The sequence below is a fragment of the Lagopus muta genome, chromosome 1 (assembly GCF_023343835.1).
Source record: "Lagopus muta isolate bLagMut1 chromosome 1, bLagMut1 primary, whole genome shotgun sequence".
In the NCBI taxonomy this organism is placed as follows: domain Eukaryota; kingdom Metazoa; phylum Chordata; class Aves; order Galliformes; family Phasianidae; genus Lagopus; species Lagopus muta.
The window spans coordinates 29,677,796-29,694,962 of record NC_064433.1 but is presented as its reverse complement, the minus strand read 5'-3'; the positions used below and the strand labels follow the sequence as shown (position 1 = coordinate 29,694,962).

Below are 17,167 nucleotides of genomic sequence, written 5' to 3'. Positions count from 1 at the left end.
TACAGAAAGTCTATGAGTAAACAGTGTTGAGGAGTCTCCTGATAGTTTCTGTTAATTATTTTTTAATATGTTTGTAAGTAGCATTGGGGCTGCACTGTGCAATTAGTAAGAGCCATGAAGTTAACAGCTGAACTTCCCAAGCGTTTGTAGAGATGCCTACTACAAGTTCTTAATTGTAATGCTACTTGCACTAAATTTCCTCTGGCAGTGGCAGTGGAAGTTCAATAACCTGGATAAATGCAGCACATTTCCAAAAAAGTCCACAAAATATAAATAATAAGGGAAAGCCCCTGAAGACAGCCAGAGCCATAGTGAGTCTGCTTACAAAGCAAACAAGCATAGACTGAAGAGTTTGCTGAAGGTTTTTCCAGTGCAGCAGTGGCTCCAAACCAATAGCACAAGCATACTGATAGTGCCTCAGAAACCTTGGGCAATTACAGCTGTCTCTCATAAGTGTTCCACTTCAGAGAATTACATTACTCTACAGTGAACTCTCAATTCACAAACAGAGACAACTGTGCAAAGGAAAACTTCTGAAGCACTGAAGTGGCTGAGCTGAGGGAAGAAACACTGCTACACAACAGTGCTTTTTCCTTGTTAATTTAGGGTCTCAGCATCAATTTCAAGACAGTCTAAAGTACAGCGGACTTTGCTTATTAAAACAGCACAATGTCATACATCATCTTCAAGAATCATTAGACTGGTGTTCTCCCAGCATATATAGACAGTCATCCTTTACATTCAACTATGTGCTTTCTAGCTAAGTCTCACAAAGTATCTTGTTAGGGCCATGAATCAGTGGGCAAGACAATTTTATTTTCAGAAGTTACTAGTGACAATGTATTTTTAGGTATACTTTGTATAGTAAAATATAGTAATTTTCATTTTCATAATTTCAGTATGATTTTGTTCTCAAAGATGTATAAAAATATATGTCTACACTGACATTAAATCTCACTTGATGAATTTTTCAACATATAAATCAAATTCAAAATATAAATGTATGCGTAATATCTAGAACATTGTTTTTTAAATTGTTTGTAACTGTGATGTGAAATGAAGGAACAAGTCTTGATAATCTGAAACATTTTAGATATGTTTATATGTTTATATGTGTATATTTATGAGGATCTCACAGTAAATTGTGCATCTATATTCTATTCTAGAGAGTTACATACTCACCTAATTGTTAAGTGCTGCTCTTAACCCCTTGATGATTTCTTAATCCTTAATTTTCCCATATTTTAAAAGAAAAAATATTCACCTTAGAATCATAGAATCACAAGGTTGGAAAGGACCTACAAGATGATCCAGTCCAACTGTCCTCCTATTACCACTGCTACCACAAGCACTAAACCACATCTCAGCTCCTCTCTCAGGCGCCTCTTGAACACTGCCAGGGACGGCGACTCCACCACCTCCCTGGGCAGCCATTGCAGTGCCTGACCACTCTCTGAGAGAAAAAGATCTTCCTCATGTCTAATCTAAACCTCCTCTGATATGATACAACTTGCGGCCATTTCCCCGGGTCCTGTTTGTTGCCCGGAAGAAGAGGCCAAACCCCTCTTCACCCCAACCTCCCTTCAGGAAGTTGTAGAGTGCAGTGAGGTCTCCCCTGAGCCTCCTCTTCTCCAGACTGAACAATCCCAGCTCCTTCAGCCGCTCCTCGTAAGACTTGTGCTCCAGACCCCTCACCAGTTTCATTGTCCTTCTCTGGACACGTTCCAAGGCCTCAACGTCTTTCCTGTAGTGAGGAGCCCAAAACTGAACACAATACTCGAGGTGCAGCCTCACCAGAGCTGAGTAGAGGGGGACAATCACTGCTCCTGCTGGCCACACTATTTCTAATGCAGGCCAGGATGCCGTTGGCCCTCTTGGCCATCTGGGCACACTGTTGGCTCATGTTCAGCCGAGCATCAACCAACACCCCCAGGTCCCTTTCCTCTTCACACTCATCCAGCCATCCATCCCCAAACCTGTAATGCTGCATGGGGTTGTTGTGGCCAAAGTGCAGGACCCGACACTTGGCCTTGTTGAACCTCATCCCATTCACCTCAGCCCAGCGGTCCAGCTTATCCAGATCCCTCTGAAGGACCGCCCTACCCTCAGGCAGATCGACACCACCTCCTAGCTTGGTGTCATCTGCAAATTACTGAGGGTGCACTCAATCCCCTCATCTAGGTCATCAATAAAGATACTAAATAAGATGGGCCCCAGTCCTGACCCCTGGGGGACACCACTTTTAATGGATTCCCAGCTGGCTTAACTCCATTCATCACTACCTGCTGAGGACGGCCCTCTAGCCAGTTCCTTACCCAAAGAAAGGGATACCTGTCCAGGCCACGGGCAGCCAGTTTCCCCAGGAGAATACTGTGAGAGACTGTGCCAAAGGCTTTGCTGAAGTCTAGGTAGACTACATCAACAGCCTTCTCCTCATCTACCAAACTGGTCACCCAGTCATAGAAGGAGATGAGGTTGGTCAGGCACGACCTGCCTTTCATGAACCCATGCTGGTGGGGCCTAATCCTCTGGACACCGTGCATGTGCCGTGTGATCTCACCCAAGATGATTTGCTCCATAACTTTCCCTGGTACTGAGGTCAAGCTGAACAAGCCTGTAATTCCCCAGATCTTCCTTACGGCCCTTCTTGTAGATGGGAGTCGTATCGGCAAGCCTCCAATTCTCTGGGACCTCTTAGATAACCAGGAGCCCTGGTAGACGGCCGAGAGCGGCTCGGCAATCACCCCCACCAGCTCCCTTGGCACCTTCATCTACTTTATTTGTGAGCTGCCTATTGTAAACATGACAGGATTGTTAACAATTAACAATTAAAGAGAATTTGTTAATCTCTAAATGGGTACACACTGGCCACTATCTACTCTTCTGTATGCTTACATTTCAGACTGACACAGAAATGATATTAATGCCATTTAGTGACAAAAGCGCTCTCAGCATGAGGAAGGGATGAACAGCAGAGATAATTGTGAAGTTCTGGGCTAAATGAATTTATTGCTCCCCCTGGATTGCACAGCCAAGTTTTAAACAGAAAGCAATTTCCAAAATCAAACACTTGTCATTTTATCATTTACTCTCTCTTTAAAGCTACAAAAACACTCTTTCTTTGTCCATTCTCTACTTCAGTATTGATTTTCAACAGGGTTGGGAAATCAAAATCAAAATAAGTTTTTTTTTCTAGACACAAAGTTAAACATAAAAACTGACTGCTATACTCACTGCATACTGTCTATAGATGTTAATGTTGATACTACATATCAAGTTAGAATCATTACAAAGGACTGTTGTTAATGAGGAAATAAGCATTAAGTTCAGAAGAAATTGTGAAAAACATTATCAAAGTTGTTTCTTTAAGAAAAAAAAGAAGTGTTTTGTTTTAGAACTGCTGCCTTCATAATGGTGGATGATGCACCTATGAATACAGTCTGTGGTCACAAGTACCCAAAGTTTGTGAGAATTAAATTAAAAAATTCAAATAAAGAGTGGAATAGGTAACTCGTAGCAGGTCAGGCTCAATAATTAGAAAGATTCACAGATAACCCTTCAGCAACTTGTAGGTCTTTTGCAAGCAGCATTAATGGTGGATTGCAAAGTCATGGGTTTCTCTGCCTGAGATTCAGTGTGTGATAAGAAAAAGTAAGACTACTAGTGTAGTCTCAGTCTGTTGTAGGAAAGTCAATGTGAGAGTCTGACTTAGAGAAAATTTTCCATAAGACAGAGAAATTTCATTCTGGCCAGGTAATCAGAACATAAAAACGCGTTTAGCTGAAGAAGAATGACCTTCATAGTCTCTATGTGGCTGAACTATGCAGTATACAGATAAAAAAAATGCAAAATGAGCTGCTATTTACTTTCTGTCAGCATCACCCTACCAAAGAGCTGCATGGTCTAAGGCACGCGTGACAGAACAAGGCCAGCAATTGCCTTCACAGGCCTGGGAGAGCATCAAAGAGAGCTGTATGTGCTGTGCCCAATGACCAGAAAAGGACAGCAGAAGCAAAGGGGCAGGGAACTGGTTTTCCAGATGTCAATCAAGTCAGAAGACTAAAACTGCCATGAAATAGCACTCATGAAAACAATACTGATTTCTGCTGCATATCCTTTGATCCTCCCTGACTTCCAAGGATATGAGCAAGAGATAAAGGTAGCATGGATGGCAGCCCTGATTTATATGCCATGCTGGGGAAAAACAGGAGAAAGCTGGAGACTCCTCTAGTTCACTTACATAGGATGGACTAAGGCTGTCTACAGTTCTGTGTTCATCTACAAATCAAGGGACACACTACCGGGACTCTGAAACTCTCATAAAATCCACTTTTCTACGTTACTTCTCTCTGTATTCCACAAACATAAAAATATGGAATAAAGCATATTACAAAAACAAATCCTTATCTCCATGTCTGTTTCTGTAGCCGCATGGAATGGCCCACAAGTTCATATAACTCAGTTTTCTACCAGTGAAACCATCAAAAGAAGAGGTCCCAAGGCATTCACAAACAAATGAGAATGCAAGGAAAAAAAAACCAACAAGACACCTTATGTCCCTGAAAAGTTTATTCTCAACAACCCCCCAAAAAAGAAATGAAGACATTCCCTAAAAAAAATAAAAAATAAAAAAAATGTATCCATGTTACAGTGCCTGTGTTGCCTGTTCTCCCAAACTGGCACCTTGCGCAATGTGCCTTGTACTGGGTTGAGTTTAAAGTTAATCTTTAAAGATCTGCTTTAGGACATAATCCTTAGGAAAAATCATTCTCTCTCTCTTACCTTCTGCTCTTCAGATAGCAGTTCCTCAAGCTAATCAGCTATGAGTACTCCCTAGTAGCTGAAAAGGCTTCTAAACATTTATTTTCCTGCTTATAAGAGATGTAATAATCAATTAAACACACTTTTTAAAAGTGTTTTTGTTCAACCAGGCTGAACTAATGCTAATGTTCTCCTGAATGAAACCAAAGGTTTTCTACAAACTAAGACTTAAAAACCACAAGACATCTGTTCATATTTACTTGGTCATATTTTTATTTGGAAATAAATGCTCCTAAAATGTTTCATTATAATATTCCTCAGATAATTTGACATACACAAATAAAATCAAATCAGATTATTCCATTTTGCTACAATAAATGAACAATAAAACAAACAGCTAAGAGCCAAAGTCAACATCTCCTTCTAAGACAAATATGTTGCAACACTGGTTTATCACGGCCTATTGTTTGGGTTAAATCTGAGGACATGGTATCTAATTAAATGCCCGCCTGTTCTAATGAGTTTGAACACATCAGTTATTGTTGAAAGAATAATATTAGCCTACAAAACTGACTGCAAGATGTGGATAGCTCTCAATTACTATTTGTGGATTCAGAGATATTACAGTGATGGGCATCTTTGTAACTTACTAACCGAACAGAAAATGGCCCACGGCCTGAAAGATTTGCTTATGGGTGTGATCAGCTATAGTCGAGGAAACAATTATTTATTACTGTAAAACTCAGCATTGTTTTGTGAACTAAAATTGCTGAAATTAAAATTTTGAAGTTGAAGAGCTAAATTGAGCAACAAATGTCCCAAAGATGCAACTTAAGGTAAGCCATCCTCATGCACCCACTGTTCTGTATTTGCCTGTGTAATACTTGCAGAAAACTACCTGAAAACTTCCCACATTAAGATATGAGCTTACCTTCTTTAAAAAACAATGTTAAAATGCTCCTAAAAGATGGAGTCTCGCTTCAGTGTGTATAAACCAATGTATTTTGATACCAGTTTTTCTTTTCCAAGTCTCAGAAACACTGCACCTGGCAAACAGCCACACCAAACAGTGCAACGGGCAGATAAAATATCTCACCTTTGTACGCTGCTTTCACCAGTGGAAGGAAGGCAATGCTTTCCAGGCAGAAGGAAAAATAATCAGCACACTGATTCTACCATTGAAGGAGCTAAGGCAAAAGGAAGCAAGTTCTGCATGGGCCTTGCTACTGCTGCCCAGCAGGCCGTGCACCGGACACGGGTAGCCAAGCTCCCAGTGTGCCTGCAGCATGGCACCGCCTGCCAGGGTAAGATCCCTGCCTCCTCTTCACATGGTTCACAGGTCTTCATCCAGCTGGGAAGGTGAGCCTTCATCAGGGAGAACTGCACTTCTCAGCTTTTGCACTCAAAGGTAACCTAATGTCACAAAATGTACATACTCGAGGTCTCAGCTACTGACCTAGCTAGAAATGTGATGCCTTCGCACAGTACATCATGTATAATGGGAACCCAAGAGCTCCAGTTTCTTATCAATCCAACCAATAGGTTGGTTTGAAGACCAATTGAAGGCCAATGTTAGCAGCCAAAATGTCTCCATCAGCCTTCTTGTGGAGTCCGTCCTACCTGACTCTGCTGGTCTCATGGACCTGGTGTGAACTACAAACTGCAGGGGAAGCAAATGCAGTTGACAAGCACTGCTCTCTGCCTTCATCTAAAATGCCACCCAGTCTTTAGACATAGCTTGCTATTTCTCTAATAAAAAAAATAACAGAAATAAAATTATTCATAAGAATGCACACTCATCTTTTAACACAAAATAAGTACAGAAAGATGGACTTTTACTGCTGCAAGGAAAGAGCTGACGTGGTCTTTCTCTCTGAAGAATTACCAAAGGCGGTCAAGAGCAGTCTAGTGATGGTCAGGGCCACCTGCTCTACTGTATGATGCAGGGAATTCATGCAGGCATCACATCTTTCTCTGTTTCACATTAATGTCATTGCTATTACCTAGATGTAATACCTCAATCTGCTATTATGAATAAACTGAATAAATGAATAAATGAATAAGCACAATGCTGGTAACATGGGAAGACTTAAACCACGCCAGGATTAGTACGTGCAAGCAGGCTTGATTTTGCATTTTTCCACATCTGTCAATTCCCATTACGTGGAGTTCAAATGTAATTTTAACCAGAGACTTTACTCTTTCTTCTTTTATTACATCAGGTTTAGAACATTGTGCTGATGCAGTTAAAAGAAAAACTAAAAAAAAAAAAAAAGATATTGATTTCCTATTATGTATTAGAACAATTTGCAGTAGGGAAGGAACTCAAAATCCTGCCTAAGCAATAGAAAGTGCTGGCGTGTTTGCGCTTTTACCTGTGAGGTGTAGATTTTTTAATTTTATGTGACAGTTTATGAAATGATCATGGAAAAAATACCCTCTTTAGATGTCTTCATCAAATAACAAATAAAATTTCTTTAGAGGGCACAGAAGTATGAGTTGTATTTGTGTACTCTTTATCCTTAATGAATTTTTAGCATCTTTAAGTACTGGCTTTTTTAACTGCCAAAGCTATAAATATAATTCCATGATCCTCCTCCTTTTTCTCATTCTGGAGCTCTAATACATTTCATCATTTTATTTGTGGTATCTAGTCGAAACTATAATTTTCTTCTCTGAATTTACTGGATCAAATCTCACAATAAATAAAAGAAGCTTTACAGTATTTATGTCCCTTATAACGCTGATGTTGAACTCTGAAGGGCAGGGCTGTAATCTCTATTTCTCAATACCAGTTCAGTGACACCCTGCAATGACTTGTCAGAATAATTAGTTCTCAGGTTCTTTTTAAATTGTTTGTTCTTTTCTCCTGGCACTGCACTGAAACTGATTCACAAGCTTCTTTTTAACAAAAAATACTTTTCTTGCAACCTATGTTCCATGCTGCCCTTCTAGACAAGCATTTATAAAGCATGTTTTGTCAGAAAATAGAGATTTTGTCCTCATTCATCAAAGTGCATCTTTAGGTTTACAAATGATCTTTGTGATAAGTTGTCCAAAATGCTCTGCTGTGGCAAAGTAACTTAGAAACCTGAATGTGGCACTGTATACAGTTTAATATGTTTAATTGTAAATAGCATATGTTCAAATAATAGCAAATATGCATGACAAATGGTTAGCCTGATTTGAGTCAGGAACATCCTTTTCTCTCAAACAGATGTAGCTGAGATCAACAGAAAGCAGCCATCCCACCACTAACCCTCAATTGGAACTCAAACGAGATTTAGGTTTGACCATGAGCTTTGCTACTGATTTTCCAAGGGACTAAGGAAAACAGCACTGTCTCTGCTACTCTGGAGGGAATGTAAGTTTCACAATAAACATGATGCTGAGCTGTCAAGGACCAGCAGACAGCAAGAAACAAAAGATATTTACATTTTCTTGAGATAAAAAGTAGTCCAATGCAGGAGGTAGCACATGATCTAACAAAAATAAATTGTCTTGAAGGAAATGAAACAAAGCTTTTTTACTATATATATACATATACATATATATATAGACTCTCTCCTTGCTAAGAACAAAGTGCATTATTTTTTGTCCAGAATTCCTTGGTAGCCTCAGGAAGGGTGAGTAGAGTTCCCTGCACAAGGTTCTCTCTCTCTGAGGCATAAAATATGCAACAAAAAAGAAAATCCAACCGCAGATAGCTTTCTGATTTAACCTCAGTATGCACAGATTAAGCATGGGTTTTGTTTTATATTTTATCTTCAATAAATATTTGCAATTCTGCTGTATACTTTGTACAGGGGAAATAAATACCACAGTTTACAAGGAGCACCCCAGAGGTTACAGAGGGTGTTTGCATTTCAGATGCACAAGACAAGTAAAGAATTGGTGTTGTGGGACTGAGAGGATGTATATTCCAGTGACAATCAAGAAGGTTCCCCAGCCTATTGTGAATGTTTGGGACACACACACAGACCTGAGCATTTTCAGATTCAGTAAAAACTATTATTTCATGTGCTATATATTTCTCAAGTAGCACATGCGTATGTGACCAGAGAGACACTTGTCTGAACGTCAAAAGGGGTATAATCAGTAAGTCAACTCCCACATCAATATTAGTGCCTGCTGTAAGCACATAGAGTGATATGGAATGAGATTTTGCTGGTTAAAATATTTGCTAGACTTACTTCAACTGTGGGCTGAAGTTTCCGAATACTGAAAAGTTTATCTAGGAAAAAAAAAGGTCAGGTTCTCTACTTTGAACATAGAGGATTATGTTTATAGAATTAAGAATATGAACTCTAGTTATGTGTTCTTTAACCTTCCTCCACCTTCAAAGTGGAGTTTTTGTATGTGACAAAGGAACACAATGAATTTTCCATCAATGACATTACAAAACTCTTGCAATGGTATAATCATAAGCAATGCTCATTAATCCTAATTTGCTGCAGCAGATCATTCATGTGTATTATGTACTAATGTTATGTGATGGACTCCAGAAAGGACTATTTACGGTATGGAAGTGGAAAGAGTAGAAATGCACAGTATCACCTAAACCACAAGATCCATTTCACTTAGCAGCATCTTAGAAAAATTGAATTTTAAATAATGTGATACTATTATTTGCTGAACTAAGTAACTATGACAAATGCTATACTAAGAAATATATATTTATTAGAAACAATGTGAAAGGAGAAACTTTGTTAATATTAAAAAAAAATGACAGTTTCATAGCAACTCAATCAAATATAAAATGAACCCAAATTTTCATTACTGAAAAAAGTCAAAGGGTGGATAGGTTCCATGGTAGAACATTATTTTTAGTATGTACACAAAATACTGGTAAACTGTAGAGGGTCTTTTTTGGCAGGAGGGGAGGGGGTAACTGAAAAATGTTTTAATTCTTACCAAATATTGTACAGAAACATTCATTACTATTCTTTGTTTATCATTTAAGTTTTCTTCTGAGGTTTACCTAACTGTCATAATCACTTGGTACCACTAGAAGGTGCTCCTCTGTTGAAAGATAATTACAACTTGCTTCTCTAAATTTGAATTGTTTGAATTGCTTCTCTAAACCACTTTTCCTCAGATAACTGTGGTTCTGGCCAGGTGTTTACACAGACTGTAATAGCAACAACAGCACCTGTCACACAACAGCAGGACCTTGTCATTAATACAGCATGAGAATAACAGACCAGTTGTTGCCCATTTTCTTCACCAGTCAGTACCTCAGCCGAGCAGGACTCCAGTTACTTTTGCTGGAATGTGAGAGGTTGTGATGCCCCCTTCCTGAAGGCATTCAAATTCAGGCTGGATGGGGCTTTCAGCAACCTGGTCTAGTAGGTGGTGTTCCTGCCAATGGCAGGGGGGCTGGAACTACATGATGTTAAAGGTCTCTACCACCCCAAACCATTCTATGATTCTATGAGTTTAGAGAACTGTGATGGATCTGGCACCTCATGAAGAGCCACAAAACTCTTTTACAGTGAGGGTGCTGAGGCACTGGAACGGGTTGCCCAGTGATGTGGTTGATGTCCCATCCCTGGAGACTTTCAAGGCGAGGCTGGATCAGGCCCTGGGCAACCTGATCTAGCTGTCCCTGTTCACTGCAGGTGAGTTGGAGTAGATGGCCTTCAGAGGTCCCTTCCAACTCTAAGGATTCTATGATACCTCCAGCATCCTTGAACAGAATGCACTCTTACTGGGATACATGTCACACACTTGTCTGAGATCCGAAGGCAAGAGGGTCTGAAATTTTTAAGAAGGACTATAAGACAACTGTGCAAACATAAGCATATGATCTACACCAATTCTACAAGAAGTTTCATGATATCGTACTGTATCTGGTAATCTAAGGGCCAATAATTCATATTTCATACGAGCCTCAGCCGAGTTAAGATTTAGTTCGCTAGACAGATGATAACCAGAAAGGCATTCTGATACCATCTGAAGAGCTTTGTGTCACTTGTCATTGGATAGTATTTTAGTGAGAAATGTGAAAGAAAAGGGCAGTGAGGATGCACAGGCTGGCTAAGTTAAGATTCTGATCTTATGAGGTGTGAAATTTATACTAAGTGTAAAAATGACCATTATGGAATTCAAAATTCTGGTATATTTTCAGAGCATTCCATCAGCTTTTCTACCATAAACAAGTGTCAGTAGGAAGCCCATTTCCAGTGAAAGATGGTTAAGGAAGAAAGTATCCATAGAGTTCAAGGAGTGAATCATTAACCCACTAAAACCTAAGGTTACCCTAAGCATAAGGTTCCTGATGGTGAGGATACGATTACTTAGCTTTTCACAGGCTTCAGTACCACACAAGAGCAGACACGGTGTTCTCAAGTGGAGCCCCTCAAAAAGTGGAGCATTTTACAAAACCCACTGCAAGGGGCAAAAGAAGCTCAGGAACTACTCAAATTCTGGAGTTTGATTCACCAGACAGGTCCGAATAATCAAAATGGAAATGATTAAAGGAGAAAGATGCTGGCAAGCTATTCAGGAAGACAGCCCATTCCTCTCACCTCTTTATGTTAATATGGCAAACATTCCCAGGGAAAATAGCCGAGTTCCATGGGAAATGTGATACTGCTACAGAAAAGCACCTCCAGAGGTACAACTGTCCTGCTTTCACAATTCATACAATTTATACAATTTATACAATTTATACAATTCAGGATGTCAGAGTGTAAATGAAAAATAAATACATGTCAGTGACACAGCTTTCAGATCCAGCACTCTTAATGTGCAACATGCTAGTGCACAACATCTTCATCTTCAAGTAGCCAACACAGTGCTCTCCGTCTTGAGATGCTAGTGTCTCTATAAGGAATAGACACGGAAAATCATACTTGGCACTTGTTTCTGTGAGGTTATGGAGCACTTTCTCAGTCCTGCTACTGAATGTTTCTTTCAGAGGAAATTTTTTTTCCCTTTCACAGAGCAAGGAATCCAAACCTCTTCAACAGAATAAAATATCTTCACCTCTTTTGAAATAGTATTTATTTTAGGGACGCCTTGTTAGATTACATTTGATTCATCTTGTACAGCAGTGAGGAAAAACAACCACAAATTTTGTCATTACAGTGGTCACAGAATATTCACTGAGACTCCTTGAAAGGTCTAGTTATGGATTAAGTATAGGATTAAAATTAATACAAACTATTCCACGACAAAAAAAATAGTGCTCTTCATACTGCTGAAGACACCTTTTTTGACACTGATGTACTTAGGAATACATATGTTCTTCCTGCTCTGAGGAAACAGTCTTTAAAGGACTTCACCTTTCTATGGTATGTCACAGCAAGTAAATAGTTAGAAGGTACTTGCTTCTCTCAACAAGACAAAATACTATAAGATGGCTTTATGGGATAGCTCTCAAGGGAGCTGTGAGGTCTGTAACTACAAAATTGAAAAAGAAGTTAAGTATACATAAGTGTAAGTAGTGTGGGTTTCAGTTTTGGTTTTCTAAAGGAATTACATCAGGTATCAATCTGATTTCCAGTGCAGTACACACGGTACAAAGTGAATGAGGAACAAGTGCTCCACATGAAGTAGTGTAACTTTTGAGGGGTAAACACTTATCCAGAGAAGCTGATCTATGGACAGAAACTTGTACAGCACTGCTGGAAACAGACCAATATTTTGTAATAGTTACTGTTCCAGGATACAATATCAAATGAGACCTTAGTATCAAATATATGACAAGACCATAATGTTTGACACAAAAAGGTTCTCAGATCTCCAGTGTTGATGGGTGCTGGCAGAAGGCTGAGAGTAAGACTCTTTTAAGCAAGTTGTAAGCCACTCCTGTGCAGGCAGCACTGCTACAATGTGCTCCCATTGATTATGAAGAGTCTTTGCATCTTCTTCACTTTTTATACGTCATGAAACTCCAACACATTACACTGTCAAGTGTGAATTAAGATTCATATTTTATGTCCACCTACACCTCTGACCACAGATCAAAAAGAGAGCTAGGATGTCTGTGTTTTATTGTTAATTAAAGCTAGGATTCATCCAATTTTAGGCCTTGTCCCCTTTTCTCTGAATAAACTCAAATTAAATATCACAGCTGTGAGTATCCAGGATCATTTTCCTCAAACCTACCTATCACCTACTGTCCTCTCTGCTAAGTGTCATTTTCATGCATGTTTGGCTTTGACTGAATATTGCACACAGGTCTGGTGTCCTCTTTGCATTAGTACTAAATAAAGTGTGTTTCTCAGCACCATGGCATCAGAATTCCAGAAATAGAAAACATCACTTAGCATGCACATACATGAGCTTCAAGCAGCTGTCCACTTTGAAAGATTATATCCCAGTGCCAAAGAGGAAAGAGGAATTAAAGTGATTTAAGACAGGAAGACATCAGCAGAAGAATCTGCCTCTTTTCAACCAACAACTTGTTTTTAAACATTTCAGTTTTTCTGGCCTCCAAATGGTCCAAATCAACAAGTTCCCTAATGTTGTAACACAAGTGGGAGGAAGAAGAACTTGATACATTTGGAGATTTATGAGAAAATGTGAAAATTCGTGGAGGACTTGCATCTTAATTACAGGTAGGCAGGAACAAAGACTACTGCTGACTGCCAGCTTTATTATTTGCCTTCAGAATTACTGTCAAAGGCATCTAAAAATGGCATCTATTTTTGTTTGAATGTGAACAAATTGTTCCAGGCTAGAAAACTATCAGCACCATCTTTCCTTGGCATCTATGATGGGCCACTGTCAGATACCAAGCCAGAAGTGGGAGAAGTTCAGTAAAGTTTGTAATATTCTGGTCTTTTAAGTCATAACAATAAATAACTGATAATCACACCTAAATCGTCTAGTTTGTCATAACCTATTAAATGGCCAATTTGGATATGCAAAAGACATATTTATCATTCTAGCTGATCAATTAATAGATGCATGAAACAAAGAAAAAGGCAGAATTTACTACATTATAAGTGGTACAGGCAGGCAGCAAAATGTACAAGAACTGAATTCTTGATTATTATTTTTAACTCTGGTTTTAATAACTGACATTTCTGCTTCTTGTTTGGATATATAATCTCAGAAATCTTTGACTTCTTCTTTGCTGAGCTTAAGGGAAAGCTCAGCTTTTCACTTCTTAAAATTTTTGGATTTGTATTTGCAACATTCACTGTCTGGTACATGAAGGACCTTCATGCCACTCTGACAGCCTAAGGGGACCCTCAAAAGGGCACAGCATGGCCACTGACATCATGTTCTCCTTGGGGTTTTCCAACAGCATGCTGCAAGGTGATGTTTCACACTAACATATCCTCCATCTCCTTACAGTATGGAATAAGGAAAGAAGAAATTTGCCCCTGTACTAGATTGTACCAGCACTATGCCCATCAGGCTTATCCTGCTAGTAATAAACTCACTTCTATTTCTAGAAATCAGGGAACTGAGACATATTCCTGCAAGTGACAGGCATCATTCCAAAATCACTCCCTGTCTCGAATGGAAAGAAAAATCTGAACATCACATCAAAGAGATCAAAACACAGAGTTGACACATCAATACTAAGTAGCGATGAGATTATTTTTAGTTTTCAGGCACTGAATGCTAAATATTCTCAAGAGCCTTCCCATTACAGATAATCTGACACACGCAGCACTTCCCTCGGTCTTATGGTGCTGGTTGGGGAAAGGGAGACACGCCTCCAAGAGAATCAAAGTCTTCATTGCAAAAATAAGCTTGTTGTGGCTACAATTGGTAATGGCCTCAAGTTCTGCCAGGGGAAGTTCTGGTTGGATATTAGAAAAAAACTTAGAGCAATGAGAAACTGGAACAAGCTGCCCAGGGAGGTGGTGGAATCACCATCCTGGGAGGCATTCAATAACAGACGAGATGTGACACCAAGGGACATGGTTTGTGGGCATGTGGGGATGGGTCAGTAGTGGTCTTTTCCAACTTCAGTGATCCTATGCTTCTATGATCTCCAGTTAAACTCTGCTGGTAATGTGGTATCAGGCATTCCATAATTAATGCTAAGAGCAGACAGTGGCATTCTTCTCATTGAACCTTATGATGGGAAGCCACGAGAAGTTACAGCTCTTCTAAAAATGCGAGTGTAAATGAAGAAAGTAGGAGGTCATCTGCATGCTTTTTATTTATACTTCAAAGGTCACTTGTGGTCTCTCTGATGAACGATGTAAACTTCATTTTAAACTGACATCTTTCTTACTGGCAATTCGTCACAGCTGGAATGCAATGATCCTACTGGCTGGCTGAGTTTCTTGCTTTTTATCTTGTGGTAGTGTTTCTGGGTTATTGTTTGTGGGTTGGTTTTTTTTGTTGTTGTTGTTTTGTTTTTCTTGTGCTGAGGAATCTGGCTTTCAAAAATGTGTGCTCACAGCCCTTTTTGTGTTATTATTAGCTAGCTGTTAGATTGGCCTTCTGGCACGCGTTTTGTAGGACCAAAATAATCCGATTGTACCGCTTTGACATTTTTCTGGATACAAAAGAGGTGAATTGACTGTGAAGTAATCACAGCAGACCTTGAATGTCTTCAACAGCATAAACTGCACAAGTATTAAAATTCATATTGAATAGGCTCCTGAAGACGGTTTGTTTGTTTGACCAGCTATCACATTAGTAGCTTTCTACTGGGTTGAAATCATCAATGGAAAAAAAAAAAGCAGGAACAAAGTGGCTGGATATTAAGTGACAGGTCTTATTGTAATTTAAGCCACAGAGCTGACAAAAGAAGAGAATATGCCACGTCAGTCAGGTTACAGTATGATGCAAGTATTGTCATACACCCATTACTTGCTGGTACAGATAGTGGCACAACTGGTTCTGAACAAATGAGAATGGGAAACAATCTGGCTGAAAAACAACCACGCAATAATCCTAGCACATCTTTTTTTCTCATTTAGTTCGCTAGGCATTGCACAAGCACTACACCACAGCAACACTAGCTGCAATACCACAGCCCAGATTTTACCTTAACATGACCCCTGGTATTTCAAGGTACTAATTAATCATGTATGTGCTCTTGTACAAATGTATCCTTTGTCAGTTAGCTGCATAACAGATTCACTTTTCTCCTATGTAGTACATTATCATCCTGACTAAATCCCATTCTGCCTAATTTCTTCTTGCAATCTACATACATTCACTGCTTCGGTTGTTAGACTCTTACCTCTCAGCATAAAAGCAGACAATGAAGAGCATTTATAATAGGTTTGCAATATCTTTTAAAGCCTTTCAGGAAAAATGTCTGACAAAAAGAGTTATGTTTTCAGACAACAGGTCCTCAGTGGGTGTTCTGTTTGAAACTGCCTGTCATGAAATTGGTCCCAGCATGCCACCACTGCCCATTAAAAAATTTGCAACGTTAGTGCATGCAGTTCTCAGTGCAATTCCCATAATGACTGCTTTATTTATTCCTTCCCATGCCTACAAAGCTGAGATTATCATTTAATTCTTGACAAACTGCATACTGCAATCATTTGTAGGAGAGAATCCATTAAATCCAACATTCTTTCAACTGCTCAGATTTGCTTGCAGTATTATGATGCCCCACCTGTTTTAAGAAATACAGCTTTAGTTCTGTTTACCTTGTTTTCCATAATTTGTGATAGCATATTAAGCATTTAATTTCCATCCAATTTTTTTTTAAGTCAACTGAAATATTCGAGCATACTCCTTAAGAACTGAATGAAATTAAATCTGTGTAATAACAGAGTTTAATTGGACTTCATAATCGCTTAGAATCAGAAAAACAAGCAGGAACAAACCTGCACATTTTTTAGTAATTATACTTCGAAAAACTGATTCAGTAAATCTGCAGCATGAGCTCAGCTTTATTACTCATGGAAATCAGTCAAAGCAAAAATGTTGAACTGAAAACAATTAAGACACTTTGTCCAATAATGCTTCTCATTTATCTACGCTGCTAAAAATCTATATAAATCAAAAACCATTTTAGATTTACAAGATGTAATAGATACATACACATTGATGCAAAACACACAGCCTGAACTCTGAACCAAAAAGTCCCCCACTGAACTTAGAATTTGGGCCCAAGGCTTGAGTACAGAACAGCAATTGCACAAATGCTGAGAAGGTGCTGATTAAAACATTCATTTTCTACAAACTGAATATTGTGTTATTTTCCAGACAGCGCCCCCGAGCAATATGAAGAGATTATTCATGAATTTCTTCTAAGTAACTATGTAAGATTTGAATGCATTTTCTGAATGCACACTGTCATTATAATGGGGTCAGTTTCTAAGCTTGTTCCGCTTTTAATAAAGCAAAAAATAAACTACTAAATCTCTAAGCAAGGGCAAAGAAGATACTTTTCTCCTCCCCAGGTAACTCACAGAGAATAAGAAATGACTACGGTGTACATTTTTATTCCCCCAAACTTCCAATA

At 39.0% G+C, this 17,167-nt stretch overlaps 1 protein-coding gene across 3 annotated transcripts in view; it reads right to left on the bottom strand.

The window, feature by feature from the left end:
• Nucleotides 1-17,167, bottom strand: part of TMEM117 (transmembrane protein 117) — a 193,852-nt gene that overhangs the window by 170,970 nt on the left and 5,715 nt on the right. The window lies entirely within an intron of this gene.